Below are 15,838 nucleotides of genomic sequence, written 5' to 3'. Positions count from 1 at the left end.
ATAATACCATAAAGCAGACCAAATCAGTGACTCAAACATGGAAGGGAGCAGGTAATCAGTTTTACCACCAGGAATTATGACTAAACTCACAAATTTGTAGGCAGTGACCATCTGGTCAACAGTGCTTTTATTTATTATTATTATTATTATTATTATTATTATTATTATTTATTATTTTTTTGGTGCTGAGGATGGAACCCAGTAGCATTCTACCTCTGAGCTATACCTCCAGCCCTATTTTTTTTATTCTTTATTTTGAAACAGGGTCTCACTGAGTTGCAAAGGGCCTCACTAAGTAGCTGAGGCTGTCCTTGAACTCTGATCCTCCAGTCTCAGCCTCCCAAATGCTAGGATTACAAGCATGTGCCACCATGCCCGGCTGGTAAATATTTCTTGAGTAAATAAATTGATTTTTTAAATCTTAAATTTGTGTGTGTGTGTGTGTGTGTGTGTGTGTGTGTGTGTGTGTGTGTTACTGGGCATTGAACCCAAGGGTATGCTATCTATGAGCTATACCCCCAGCCCTATTTTTATTCTTTATTTTGAATCAGGGTCTCAAAAAATTGCAGAGGATCTCATTAAGTAGCTGAGGCTGGCTGCAAACCTACAATCCTCCTGTTTCAGCCTACAAAGGACTGGGATTACAAGCATGTACCGCCACTCCCAGCTATCTTAGAGACTTTTTGCTTATTTTCCTCTGGTAATTCTGATTTATAAAAACATACTGCTGCTGGATGTGGTGGCACAAGTCAGTAATCCCAGTAGTTGGGAGGCTGAGGCAGGAGGATTGCAGGTTTGAGGACAGGCTCAGCAAATAATGTGATTCTCATTAACCTAGGGAGACCCTGTTTCAAAATAAAAATAAAATAGGGCTGGGGGTTTAACTCAGAAGTAAAATGTTCCTTGTTTATTTCTTTCTTTCTTTCTTTTTTTTTTTTTTTTTTGGTGGTACTGGGGGTGGCACCCAGAGGCCTTCTACCTCCGGGCTATACCCCCAGACCTATTATATATTTTATTTGGAAACAGGGTCTCACTAAGTTGCTGAGAGCCTCACTAAGTAGCTGAGGCTAGCTTTGAACCTGTGCGATCCTCCTGTCTCTGCTTCCTAAGCGCGGGGATTACAAGCGTGCGCCACCATGCCTGGCAAAATGTTCCTTGTTTCAATCCCTAGTACCACACACGCAAAAAAGGAAGAAGGAGGAAGAGGAGGAAGAGGAGGAGGAGGAGGAGGTGGAGTAGGGAATGGAGGGGAGGGGAGGAGGGGTGGAGGAGGGAGGGGAGGGGAGGGGAGGAGGGGGAGGGGGAGGGGAGGAAGTACAGTCTCAAAGGCAGGCTTTTATGTTACAGCTAAAATATTGGCACCATAGGTTCTTAGGATCGTTATAGATGTCAATGATTGCTGTTGGAAGTGACGCTACAAAATGTTTAGGGTGTATTTAAATAGCAGTCTGAAGAAGAATTTATTTTCAGTCTCATTATCACTCAGTGTAAACGTGTTTTGTCTACCAATACCATTTGCCACTCTAAATTCAGCTTATTTTAAAAAGCACAACACAATTTATTCCAATATATGGTTCATCAAAGGCCATTGAGTGTTGTGTTGACCTTTATCCTAGCCTGTAACTTGATGTCAGGTTACTGTGTGTGTGTGTGTGTGTGTGTGTGTGTGTGTGTGTGTGTGTGTGTGTGTGTTACTGGGGATGGAACCCAGGAGCATTCCACCATGAAACCAATCCCCAGCCCTATTTTATTTTTTATTTGGGAACAGGCTCTTGCTAGGTCGCTGAGTCTGGTCTCAAACCTGTGATCCTCCTGTTTTAGCCTCCCAAGTCCTAGGATTATAGGTGAGTGTCACTATGCCTGGAAAAATTATCATTTCAACTACTCTGCTAAGTGAAAATGAACTACACGATATTAAAACCATATCTGAGCATGCATTTCCCCAAGGAACCAGGCTTTTTCCATAAAGGATTAGATAGTTATTATAATTCCATAAAGTACCACTTTTATGTTTTCAAGATCAAACACATCGTTTTACAGCCCCAAGCAAGTCAGACCCTATAAATAATTTTATCATCTTTCTAGCACGTGATATTACTGTAAATATTGAAACATTGTAACACTTTTTTTTCCACTGCAAGGGAGATGGCATTTTCCCAACTTTGGTCTTGCAGTGGCAGACCCTGGTCAGGAAGAAGATTATGGGGTCACCGGGCGGGATGGCGCACGCTTGTAATCCCAGCATTTGAGAAGCTGAGACCGGAGGATTGTGGTTGGCGGACAACCTCAGCTACTTAGTCAGGCCTTTTGCAACTCAGCAAGATCCTTTCAAAATAAGGAATAAAAAACAGAAGCCGGGTGTGGTGGCCCATGTATACTTGTCATCCCAGCACTTGGGAGGCTGAGACAGGAGGATCGCAGGCTCACCGCCGGCCTCCGCTACTTAGTGAGGCCCTCTGCAACTTTGTGAGACCTTGTTTCAAAAGAAAGAATAAAAAATAGGGTTGGGAATATAGCTCAGAGGTAGAATGCCCGTGGGTTCCATCCCCAATACTGCAATAAAAAAAGAAAGAAAGAAAGAAAGAAAGAAAGAAAGAAAGAAAGAAAGAAAGAAAGAAAGAAAGAAAGATAGATTATGGGTCATTTCTGGCTTTGGGTCCTAGTCAACTCCTCCTTGGTTTTTCTCTGCCTGGTATCTGCTTATAAATTTATCACTAGCCGGGCGTGGAGGCGCACACTTGTAACCCCAGTACTTGGGAGGCTGAGACAGGAGGATCGCAGGTTCACAGCCAGCCCCAGCTACTTACTGAGGCTCTCTGCAACTTAGTGAGATGCTGTTTTGAAATAAAAAATAAAATAGAGCTGAGGGTATGACTCAGAGGTAGAATGCCCCTGGGTCAATCCCCAGTACCACACATACACACACACACACACACACACACACACACACACACACAAATAAATAAATAATAAATAATTCTTTTTCTTTTTATGGTACTGGGGGTGGAACCCAGAGGCTTTCTACCTCTGGGCTATACTCCCAGACCTTTTTTTTTTTCTTTTTTCTTTTTTGAAACAGGGTCTCACTAAGTTGCTGAGAGCCTCACTAAGTAGCTGAGGCTGGCTTCAAACCCGTGCAATCCTCCTGTCTCAGCCTCCCAAGCGCGGGAATTACAAGCATGTGCCACCATGCCCGGCCTATAATAAATAATTCACTCACCAGACAGGGATTTCAAGTTAAGGCATTTTTCTTTCTTTCTTTCCCATCCCCTACTGGGGATGAAAGCCAGGGCATTTTACCTCTTAACTACACTCCCAGCCATATTTTAATTTTATTTTGAAACAGGGTCTCACTAAGTTGCTGAGGTTGGCTGCCAACCTGAGATCCTCCTGGCTCAGCCTCCCAAGAACTGGGATTACAGGTGTGTACCATCACACTGCATTCTATGAAAGGCACTTTTATTTTTATTTATGTATTTTTGTGTGTGTGGGGGGGGGTCTGGGGATGGAACCCAGAGGTATTTGACCTCCGAGCTACACCCCCTGCCCAATTTTTTATCCTTTTTATTTTGAGACAGGGTCTCACTGAGTTGCGGAGGGCCTCACTAAGTAGCTGAGGCCGTCCGCGAACCGTGATTCTCCGGTCTCAGCCTCCCGAATGCTGGGATGACAAGCGTGCACCACCATGCCCGGCTGAAAGGCACTTTTAAAAGCAAGGTGCTAGTGTAACTCTTGAAAGTTGTATGGGCGCTTGGGTACATCAATAAGGTTAAAGATAATTTGTTCCTGGAACAAGTATGTCGCATGATATATTCACTTTAATATCAAAGTTAATAAGCCAGTTCTAATGGCATAATTATTTTAAGCCTTCCATCCAAATATCTCCTTTTCTACCCATTGATATTCTCAGAACTGTTACGATCTTTAACCCTAGCCACAGCAGATAATTATAATTGTCTGGCTTAAGGAGCAAATTAATTTTGCATGTAATTTCCCCCCTAAAGATCTATAGGACAAACAATTGTACTTTGCACTTATATTTTTCCTAGAATGACAATAAATAGCCCAAGTTATATATACAACCATATCTTGCTATGGTTTAAAATGTCAAACTACTTAAAGCTTACTTGCTTAGATATCTCTAGTCCGAAAAGCAAAAGTTTTTCCCGAGGGACTTACAAAGTAGCTTAAGACAGAACTCCCCCAAGTGTACCTTTTGTGGTCCTGCCTGTCCACAACTTTGCCTGTTTTCCCAAGTCTGTGGCCTGGGGTCAGGCAGGCATTGAATTTTGTGGGCGGAGGTTTCAGAAGGAGCAAAGTTCTGTTTGCCCATCCTAACAGGCCACTCTAGTGGGGCAGGTCAGAAATGGTATTTGCATGTGTATAGCAGACACTCCAACAGTGAGCAGTAAATACATTGTAAGAAAACACCTAGACATGTGTTACAATGTCGCATGCTTTAAAAAAAAAAAAAAAAACTGGGGATTGAACCTAAATGTTATACCTCCAGTTAAAACAATGTCTCACTAAGTTGCTAGAGGGCCTCACTAAGTAGCTGAGAGTGGGCACCCCGCTGTGATCCTCATGTCTGACTTCCAAGTACTGGGGTTACAAGTGTGTGCCACCACGCCCAGCTTCCTCCCTCCCTCTCTCCCTCCCTTCCTTCCTTTTCTCCTTCTCCTTCTCCTTCTCCTTCTCCTTCTCCTTCTCCTTCTCCTTCTCCTTCTCCTTCTCCTTCTCCTTCTCCTTCTCCTTCTTCTTCTTCTTCTTCTTCTTCTTCTTCTTCTCTCTCTTTCTTCTTTCATGGTACTAGAGATCGAACCCGGGGCATTCTACCTCCACACTACACCCTCGGCCCTATTTTATTTTTTATTTGGAAACAGGATCGCACTAAGTTGCAGATATTCAGTTGCAGCTGGTGAACTTCAGCGTTCACCTAACTCATCCGTTTTCTTTTTGGCACTGGGGATTGAACTCAGAGATATTCTACCTCTGAGCTACACCCTAGTCCCTTTTATTTCTTGTTTTGAAACAAGGTCTCACTAAGTTGCCGAGGCTGACCTTGAGCCTGAGACCCAGCCAGCTTGGCCTCCCAAGTACCGTGCCCAGCTCCATTTGAGTCAGACTGGGGCGACGGCTGAGGTCCTGGTTCCTTCGTTCTGCCTCTGACTCGACTCTGATCTTCTGATGGCTGGAGGCTGCCAACCGCCCACAGATTCAAGTTCTCTGGTTTTGCATTTCAACATCTGCCACAACCTATGTTAGGAAACCCAATTCTTTCCCAAGAAAGAAAAAGGAGGGAATGTAGGAGATTAAGAGTGATACTGAAAAGTCCAGGACTGGCTGTGGGTGGTGGCACTTGGGAGGCTGAGACAGGAGGATCGCAGGTTCATAGCCAGCCTCAGCAACTTAGTGATGCCCTCTGAAACAGTGAGACTCTATTTCTTTTTCTTTTCTTTCTTTCTTTCTTTCTTTCTTTCTTTCTTTCTTTCTTAATCTTTCTTAATTTGGGATGGAACTCAGGGGCATTCTACCTCCACGCTACACCTCCACCCCTGTTTTTTATTCTTATTTTGAAACAGGGTCTTGCTAGGTTGCTGAGAGTTTCACTGTTTGCTTAAGCTGCCCTTAAACCTACGGTCCTCTTGTCTCAGCCTCCCAAGTACTGGGATCATAAGCACGCTCCATCACACTTGGCTGTGAGAACTTGTCTTGAAATAAAAAAAATAAAATAGGACTGGAGGTATATCTCAGAGGTATAATAACGCCCCTGGGTTTAACCTCCAGTGCCCCCCCCAAAAAAAAAAGCTGCCAGTGGACTTTGGGGAGAGCATACACCCTTCCTAGGAAGCGAATATGGAGGGTAATGAAGCAGTCCCTCCCCCAGCAGAGGCTGCCTGGCCATAAAGAACCATTGTTCCTCGGTGGCTTTCACTTATTTCCATCTGATGCTCTCTGGTGAAGGAAAACATGAGCCCTCCCGATGGGTCTCCAGCGCTTTTCAGTTTTGCTGTTCTCGGCAGGACAGAGCATACACTGAGTGGCCCCTGAAGGCTGAGACCTTCCCCAGGCAGAGACATCCCATCGATAACAAACGCCCCAGGTGAGCAACCAGAAGCCTAATATTTATTTTTTCCTTTCCCCTGCCTTCAAAAACTAGCTTGGGAGGGAGAGAAAAGCAGGCAGACACCTAAGGGTGTGATACTAGAGAGACCAGGTCGAGAAATAAGCAGGACCCGGCCATTCCTGCAGATTTCAGGGGAACAGCGAGGGCTGTATTTTTGCCCAGAGCTATTTACTTTTCTTAAGCCTAATTGCACTGTGGTGTAATTGCCTCTTTGGAATTCACTAGCCTAATACAGAGGGGCTAGAGGCTCTCCTGGGTTGTTTTGTTTTGTTTGGCGGGGCAATGGAGGGCTGGGAGGAGCCAGGGTGAGAAAGAAAGTCCCTTAAGTTGGGGCTTCTCAAAAAAATTTTTTTTGCCTATTTCAGGTAAGCTAGGGACTTCTGAAAAGCCCCATCCCCAGACTACATTTCAGACCAAGTCAGAGTTCCTGGAGGTGGGGCTGGCTTTAATATATATATATATATATATATATATATATATATATATATATATATACATATATACATAATTTTTTTTTTTTTTTTGGTGGTACTGGGGTTCCTGGAAGCCCTTCTACCTCCGGGATACGCTCCCACGGGCTACACTCCCAGACCTATTTTTTATTTGGAAACAGGGTCTCTTAAGCCAGCGTGGCTGACTCCGAACCAGCGCGATCCTCCTGTCTCCGCCTCCCAAGCGCGGGGATTACAAGCGTGCACCACCACGCCCGGCTGGCTTTAGTATATTGAAAGACTCCTGGCTGACTCCGATGTACAAGTAAGGTTGAGAAGGAGGGTCTTCTATACAAGGGCTTCTCACTTATAAGCGAGGCTTCTCAACTTCTGATGTGAGTGTGAATTACCTCGAGAGCTTGCTAAAATGTGACACTGAGGATCAAACCCAGGGCAGTCTATCTCTGAAGGGTACCCCTAGCCCGCCCTATCTATCTATCTATCTATCTGTGTGTGTGTGTGTGTGTGTGTGTGTGTGTGTGTGTGTGTATTACAGGGAATTGATCCCAGGGGGCCTTCTACCTTTGAGCTACACCCTCATTTGTTACACACCTTATTTAATCTAATATTTATTTATTATTTCCAAAAGGGCCCCCCTTTCCCTGTGAAGACACACAGTAGGAGCCAGGTACGGTACTGCATGCCTGTAACCCCAATATTTGGGAGGCTGAGAAAGGAGGATCACAGATTCAAAGCCAGCCTCAGCAACTTAGTGAAACCCTCTGCAATTTAATGAGACCCTGTTTCAAAATGATAATAATAAAATAAATAAATAAATAAAAAAGCCAGGCATGGTGGCACACGCTTGTAATCCCAGCATTCGGGAGGCTGAGACCGGAGGATCGGGGTTTGCAGACAGCCCCAGCTATACAGTGAGGCCCTCCACAACTCAGTGAGGCCCGGTTTCAAAATAAAAAGAAAAAAATAGGGCAGGGGGTATAGCTCGGAGGTCAAATGCCCCTAGGTTCCACCCCCAGGCCCGCAAAAAAAAAAAATTTGTTTAAATAAAATAATAAAATAAGTCGGGCATAGTGTTGAATGCTTGTAATCCCAGCGCTTGGGAGGCTGAGATGGGAGGATTGCAGGTTCAAAGCCAGCCTCAGCTACTTAGTGAGGCTCTCAGCAACTTAGTGAGACCCTGTTTCCAAATAAAGTATAAAATAGGAGGTCTGGGAGTATAGCCTGGAGGTAGAAAGCCCCTGGGTTCCACCCCCAGTACCACACACACACAAACACACACACAGAGTGTAATTGTAGAAATAATGCCATGAAGGTATGCAAAACTACCAATACCAATATGAAAGGCGTGTGGGGGAGGAGCGCCACGAACTACATACACGCATCCGCCTGACACCCTGTACTCCAAATTGATGTGAATTTTATTGTTGCCAATAAACAATAAAATTGACAACAATAAAAATGTCGCTAAAAACAAAATAAGGAGGCCGTCCAAACTGGCCCCTGCTGATGCGATGCGGGCGGGCAGTGGCTTCAACCGCACCCCTGAGCCCCGTCCCTGGGAATTAGCGAGAGGTATCAAGCTTGGCCTAGTGTCCTAGACCGAGAGGGATCTGTAGAGGAATCCTCAGCCTTGTGTCTGCGGCTGCAGCTTCTATGTGGGGCCCTCTGTTGACGCTGGGTGTTGAATTGCTTGCTGAGAATGTTCCCTCATCTATAAACTGGAGCTGAGTTACCGCCGTGACCAGAGGGCTCTGAAGAGTCAGTAATGAAGGGTTATGAATCAGGATCCAGACGTCGTGGAAAAGCCTCTAGCGAGCAAGTCACGTTTTGCAAGAGGCGTTGGTTGCTGTTCAGTAGAGACCAGCAAGGAACTTTGAAAGAAAGATGTGTTGAAATCCAATCCAGCCCATCTGCCCGGCAAGCAATGCCTGCTCGGGCAAATTACGTATCTCTACTGGGCCCCGCTCCCTCCTTGCCAGAGCTGGCCGGCAGTCCTCACTCTGCAGAACTTTGCTGAGAATTAAGGTGTGGAGACCCTGGGTAGGCGAGATATGCTCAAATCCCTCCGTAGCCCCACTCTTTATTTAAGATAGGTTTGAAGTCCAGTGTGGTGGCACACACCTGTAATCTTTTTTTTTTTTTTTTTTTTTGTGGTACTGCGGTTCCTAGAAACCCTTCTACCTCTGGGCTACACTCCCAGGCATATATATATATATATATATATATATATATATATATATATATATATATAATTTTTTTTTTGAAACAGGGTCTCTTAAGCCAGTGAGGCTGGCTTGGAACCTGTGTGATCCTCCTGTCTCTGCCTCCCAAGCACGGGGATTACAAGCGCGCGCTTAGTACTTGGGAGGCTGAGACAGGAGGATTGCAGACTCAAGGCCAGCCTCAGCGACGTAGTGAGAACTCCAGCAACCTAGAGAGACTCTGTTTGTAAATAAAAAAATAAAAAATAAAAAGGAAGCTGGGCGTGGTGGCACACACTTGGAATCCCATTACTTGGGAGGCTAAGACAGGAAGATTGCAGGTTCAAAGTCAGCCTTGAGCCTGGCGTGGTGGCACACACTTGTAATCCCAGCATTTGAGAGGCTGAGACAGGAGGATCGCGGTTTGCAGACGGCCTCAGCTACTTAGTGAGGCCCTCTGCAACTCAGTGAGACCCGGTTTCAAAATAACGAATACAAAATAGGGCTGGGGTGGTAGCTCGGAGGTAGAATGCCCCCGGGTTCCATTCCCAGCACCACCACACACACAAAAAGCCTTGATAACTTAGCGAGGCCCTCCACAACTTAGTGAGACTCTGTTTCCAATAAGAAATAAAATCAGGCTGGGGGGTTAGCTTAGGGTAGAATGCCTCTGGGTTCAATCCCTACTGCAATAATAAGCAAATAAAAAAATAATAAAAAGGGCTGGGATGTAGCTTGGAGGTAGAATGTATCTGGGTCCAATCCCTGGGAACACACACGCGCATGTGCACGCGCGCACACACACACACACACGGGCAAGGTAGATTTGTGGGATCCGGTCTTTGTTAGCAGTGCCTCATCCTCCTTCCTCAGATAACGATGGCTGACATCAGACGAAGTCTGTCTTCCTCAGGCAACGCGCTGAGTGAGGCCTCCAAGCCTGGATGTCTGGGGCTTTGGGCACCTGGGACCTTTCCTCTCTGCGCCTCCCGCCCTGCGGTTTAAGATGGCGATCTCCAGCTTGCAGAAAGGGCAGGAGGAGCGACGCGGGCCCATCGCCCCAGGGCTGAGGGCCCAGCCTGGAAGCGAGCGAGCGGACACCCAGCTCTACCGCGTCCTGTGCGGCCGGGCCGCACGCGATGGTGGCGCGTCCCTGCTTCCCTCTGCTTCATGAAGTTATTATGAAAATCAAATGGGCTTGTTTATCTAGAGCACTTTGGGTAATTGCCTGGCACATACACGAGAAGGTAGGCTATTATTATTTTTATTTGTTTAGCACGAGGCCACACCTAGCGGTGAGGGAGTCTGAGAAGTGTCTTTACCAGGAGGCACTGAGTTCAGCTCTGTCTTTTTATGCGTGTGCGTGGTCCCGCCCATCTTTTATTTACCTATTTATTTTGTGTTGCAACAGGGTCTCACTAGGTTGCTGCAAGTCTCTCTTAGCTGCTGAGGCTGGCCTTGAACCTGCCCGATTACAAGTGCTGGATTACAGGTGTGTGCCACCACACCCGGATTCTTTCTTTTTTATTTATTTATTTTTTGTGTTACTGGGGATGGAACCCAGGGACATTCTACCCCCAAGCCATACCCCTTGCCCTAAGTTGTATTCTTTATATTTTTGTTTGTTTGTTTGTTTGTTTGTGGTACTGGGGGCGGAACCCAGGGGCTTTTCTACCTCTGGGCTACACTCCCGACCTATTTTATACTTTATTTGGAAACAGGGTCTCACTAAGTTGCTGAGAGCCTCACTAAGTAGCTGAGGCTGGCTTCGAACCTGTGCGATCCTCCTGTCTCAGCCTCCCAAGCGCGGGGATTACAAGTGTGCGCCACCACGCCCGGCTTATTCTTTATTCTGAAACAGGGTATCAGTGAGTTGGAAAGGGCCTCACTAAGGTCCCCTCTGCGATAGGCGGGGGTGGGGGGATGGGGGGGCGGCGAACCCAGAGGCAGAAAGAGTCTGCCTCCCAAGAAGTATCTCCCGGGAATCGCCTGTTCCCACAAGCAAACCCCACCCCCCCAGATGCATACCTTAAAAGAAGGGTCCTGCCCTTCTAACCTTGGATGGGCGCGCGCGGGTCCCCAGAACTGCCCAGCCCCATCCCCGGAAGAACCGTACCATTAAAACTGATACCACGCCCGCGCGCTGGACTTCCCTCGTGTTTTACATTGTATATGGACTTGCATTTTACTTTGCAAGTAGTAGCTGAGGCTGTCCTTGAACCACGATCCTCCTGTCTCAGGCTCCCAAAAGCTGGGATTACAAGCATGTGCCACCACGCCTGGCTCCTTCCTTCCTTTCTTTCTTTCTTCTTTCCTTTCTTTCATTCTTTCTTTCTTCTTTCCTTTCATGGTACTAGGGATCAAATTCAGGGGCATTCTGCCTCCGAGTTACACCCCCAGCCCAATTTTATTTTTTTATTTGGAAACAGAGTCTCACTAAGTTGCTGAGGCTGGCTGTGAACCCCGCAATCTTCCTGTCTCAGCCTCCCAAGTGCTGAGAACGCGGGCGTGCGCTGTCACACCCAACTCTACCATTTTCTCTTACCCCGTTCTCTCCCCAGGTCTTCTGAACGTTTGTCATCTGCCAGGTACTGCGGCTACAGGCTAGGTAGTCACGGTGAGGCCTGCGGTGAGGCCTGCGGTCTCCAGCAGTACCATGATTCTACCCGTGATACGCCTGTGTGTGTTTGTGTGTGTGTGTGTGTGTGTGTGTGCGTGTGACACTGGGTATTAAACCCAAGGGTAAATCAGGCGTGGTGGCGCACGCTTATAATCCCAACATTTGGGGGCTGAAACAGGAGGATCCGGGTTCACGGACAGCCTCGGCTACTTAGTGAGGCCCTTTGCAACTCAGTGAGACCCTGTTTCAAAATAAAGAATAAAAAGTAGGGCTGGGGGTGTAGCTCGGAGGTAGAATGCCCCTGGGTTCCAGCGCCAGTACCGCTAAACAAAACAAAGGGTATTCTGCCTCTGAGCTACACCCCCAACCCTATTTGATGAAACAGGGCCTTACTAACATGCTGAGGGTGGCCTTGAACCTGCCACCCTCCTGTCTCAGCCTCCTAAGCACTGGGATTACAGGAGTGCATCATACACCTGGCTTGCCTGTGATGCATCTTAAGGCACTCGTAGACGAGGTACCAGGATCCCCCACTGGAAAAGCATCCCCCACTCAGGGGCTCCCCGGCTCCCTCTCCATCAGCCCCCACTCTAGTGTGCCCAACTGGCTTTTCTGGTTAAGCCACACCGGTCAGGAGAGGGGCGGCTGAGTGCAGCCTGTCATCCAGTAATTAGGCGGCGGCTGCTGCGGCTGCTTCAGCGCGTGCAGTGAAGCGCTTGCTGCAGGGCCTTGAGCCTCTGGGCCTCTCCCGGCTCCCAGAGCAAGCGCACGCGGCCCCGGCACCAGCTGCCTCCCGACAGCACAGCCATGAACCTGGGGATAAAACATAACAACGGAGGGAGCGACTCTTGGGATCGTGAACAAATGGGGGAGTTTCTATAAGGATCCTATAATACATTTTACCTCTTATTTGCCGGCAACTCTAAGAATGCATAAACAAAGCCCGGCAGGGTGGTACATGCCTGAAATTCCAGTACTCAGGAGGCTGAGATAGAAGGATAGCAGGTTAGAGGCTAGCCTCAGTAATGTAGCAAGGCCCTCTGCAACTTAGGGAGACCTTGTTTCAAACTAAAAAATAAAAGAAGCCGGGTGTGGTGGCGCACGCCTGTAATCCCCATACTTGAGAGGCTGAGACAGGAGGATCACAGGTTCGTGGACAGCCTCAGCAAGCAGTGAGACTCATCAGCCTACTGAGAAACTGTCTCAAAATAAACATTTAAATATAGAGCCGGGAGCCAGGTGTGGTGGAAGCTGAGACAGGAGGATCGTGGTCCTGGGGATAGAATGCAGGGGCATTCTACCTCTGAGCTACACCCCCAGCCCTATTTTTTTTTTTTTTTTGGTGGTACTGGGGATAGAACCCAGAGGCTTTCTACCTCCAGGCTATATTACCAGACCTATTTTTTTTCTTTATATTTTATTTGGAAACAGGGTCTCACTGAGTTGCTGAGAGCCTCAGTAAGTAGCTGAGGCTGGCTTCGAACCCGCGCGGTCCTCCTGTCTCAGCTTCGCAAATGGTGGGACTGCAAGCGTGCGCCACCGCGCGAAAAAAAAAAAAAATAAATTCCTCAACACCCGTCATCACTCCCCAAATAGTTAACTGTCTATAAACAAACATTTAAATATTTGTTGGCTCCTAGGCGCTTCTGAAGCGAAAGGCCTTGGACAGCAGGTGCCCCATGTAATTGTGGGCCTCACTGGGGCTGTGGGAGAATCCCTTCAGGTGGGAGCGGCGGGGCGTAATTACAGTGTTTTCATCTCCGTGTTTCTGATCCCTCTCGGGAAGCATCCGGGCGCTCCTTTGGGTGGAGTCAGCTGTGAAGGGCAGGCCCTTGCTCATCCGGCCACTTGAGCGGAGGAATTCGCTTGTGGGCGCCTAATGAATGCTAAAGAGAGAAAGGCCTTGGCTGCAGAAACTTTAAATTCACCTTCCGAGTCCTTTTACTGCCACCATCATCATCATCATTATTATTATTATTATTAATTATTACTACTACTACTAGTAGTATTATTGTTACTGAGAATTGAGTCCAGGGGCATTCTACCTCCAAGCCATATCTCCGACTCTTTTATTATTTATTTATTTATTTACTTACTTACTTATTTTTAGTACTGGAGATGGAACCCAGTGGCATTCTACATCTCAGCTACACTTCCAGACCTATTTTTTTGTGTGAGTGCGGGGGGGATCTGGGGATGGAACCCAGGGGCATTTGACCTTCGAGCTACACCCCCTGCCCTATTTTTTTTTTCTTTATTTTGAAACAGGGTCTCACTAGGTTGCAGAGTTCCTCACTTAGTAGCTGAGGCTGTCTGCAAACCACGATCCTCCTGTCTCAGCCTCCTTAATGCTGGGGTTACAAACGTGTGCCACCATGCTCGGGTACCGGTCCTATTTTTTATCTTTATTTTAAAACAGGGTCTCACAGAGTTGCAAAGGGCTCACTAAGTAGCTGAGGCTGTCCTCAGACCCTGATCCTCCTGTCTCAGCCTCCCGAATGCTGGGATTGCAAGCGTGCTCCACCTCACCTGGCCTATTTTTTATTTTGAAACAGGGTTTCTCAAAGTTAATTAGAGTCTCACTAAGCTGCTGAGGCTGGCCTCAAACCTGCAATCCTCCTGTTTTAGCCTCCTGAATACTACAATTACAGGTGTGCATCACCACACCCAGTTGTTTTAAGTCCTTATAAAGAGCTAGGAAGCTGGGCATGGTGGCTCACACTTGTAATCCCAGCGTTCGGGAGGCTGAAACAGGAGGATCGTGATTCGCAGACAGCCTCAGCTACTTAGTGAGGCCCTTTGCAACTCAGTGAGACCCTGTTTCAAAATAAAGAATAAAAAATAGGGCTGGGGGTGTAGCTCGGAGGTAGAATGGCCCTGGATTCCATCCCCAGTACCACAAAAAATAAAAGAAATAATAAAATAAAATAAGAAATCGGTTGCCAACTTAAAATTGGGATTTCTGGCAACACCAAGTTCAAATTCTTACATGGCATAATCAGGTAGAGCAGAAAGCAAGATAGTCTCCTCAGGGCCTTGTGCTCTGATCACCACAGACCCCACTGGAGCTCCCTAGTACTACCCCAACAGAGACTGAATGTTGGGGTCAAAGTGTTACGTTCCCAGATGTTGCTTTTCTTGTGGGAAGAGCTAAGTGAAGTATTTCTTATCCCTGTGTCTTCCACAAAAGCAGAAAAAAGGTAGTGAGCCCCAAGAAGTAAAAAAAAAAAAAAGTGAATATAGTCTTTTCTGTAAAGAATGTTCTAGAAAGTTAATCGTTAAGCCGGACACTGTTTGGTTCAGAACACAATTCAAAAGGCCACTCTGAAGCCAATCTGGCCAGGTTTCCCCATTATCTTATCTGCTTAGCCCTGAAGTCTTTGGAACTTAAGACCTCTGGTCAAATCGATAGAACCTCTTGGAACCCAAACAAAACCACAAACCCAAAAGCCGATTGGCCGGTGGATTTGGGGGCACCCCTCTGCCGGTGTTGAGATGGAGGTCGACTTTGGGGGCTACAGCGGGAAGAACACTCTTATTCTTAGCCAATGTCCTGGCTTCCCTGGAAGCCAAATATTAATCATGAGATGGGGGAGGCAGGAAGCTGTGGGCGGATAAACCAGAGAATCCAATGTGCTCGGAGACCACGCACCGCAGCTGAGATTAGCGAGCTCTTCTTTTAAGCAATCACAAGTAATTATTTATATGTCCTTAACTTTCATTTTTGAAACAATATTAGACTTGCAAAAACAGTCCAAAGACTCCCCGTAAACTTTCACTCCGGTTCCTTAAATGTCAATATCCTATTTGACTAGAGTACAACAGCCAGAATCATGAAACAACATTGATACGATGCTGTTACCTTATTATTATGGTTTTTTCCTTAATACTGGGGATGGACCCCAGGGGCATTCTACCTCCAAGCTCCAACCCCAGTCCTTATTTTGAAACAAGGTCTCACTAAGTTGCAAAGGGCCTCACTAAGTAGCTGAGGCTGGCCTAGACCCTCAATTTTCCTGTCTCAGCCTCCCGGATGCTGGGATCACAGGGGTGCGCCATGGCGCCGGGCAACAAGCTCCTAAATTTAAGCAGCAGTTCCAAAGTCACAGGCCAATTCCAGCCACCCTGTGTGGTGTGGTCACTTCTCTGCAATCCTGAAACCCTCCAAGCTGAAACCCAAAGATTTCTTGTTTGCAGAAGATGTCATCCATAGAAAAACCGAGCTTAAACTGCTATAAGGCTTCTTACTGCCTTTCTTTTATCTCACTTAGTGAATTGAAGAAGAATTAGGCCGGCAAGGTGGTGCTCATTTGTCATCCCAGCACTGGGGAGACTGAAACGGGAGGATTGCAGGTTCGTAGCCAGCCTCAGCTACTTAATGAGGCCCTCCGCATTTAATGAGACACGGTTTCAAAATAAAAATATGCCGGGCGTGGTG

Source organism: Muscardinus avellanarius, assembly GCF_963383645.1.
Source record: "Muscardinus avellanarius genome assembly, chromosome: 18".
Classification (NCBI taxonomy): Eukaryota; Metazoa; Chordata; class Mammalia; order Rodentia; family Gliridae; genus Muscardinus; species Muscardinus avellanarius.
The sequence above is the reverse complement of the archived record's forward strand: the minus strand, read 5'-3'. Positions refer to the sequence as shown.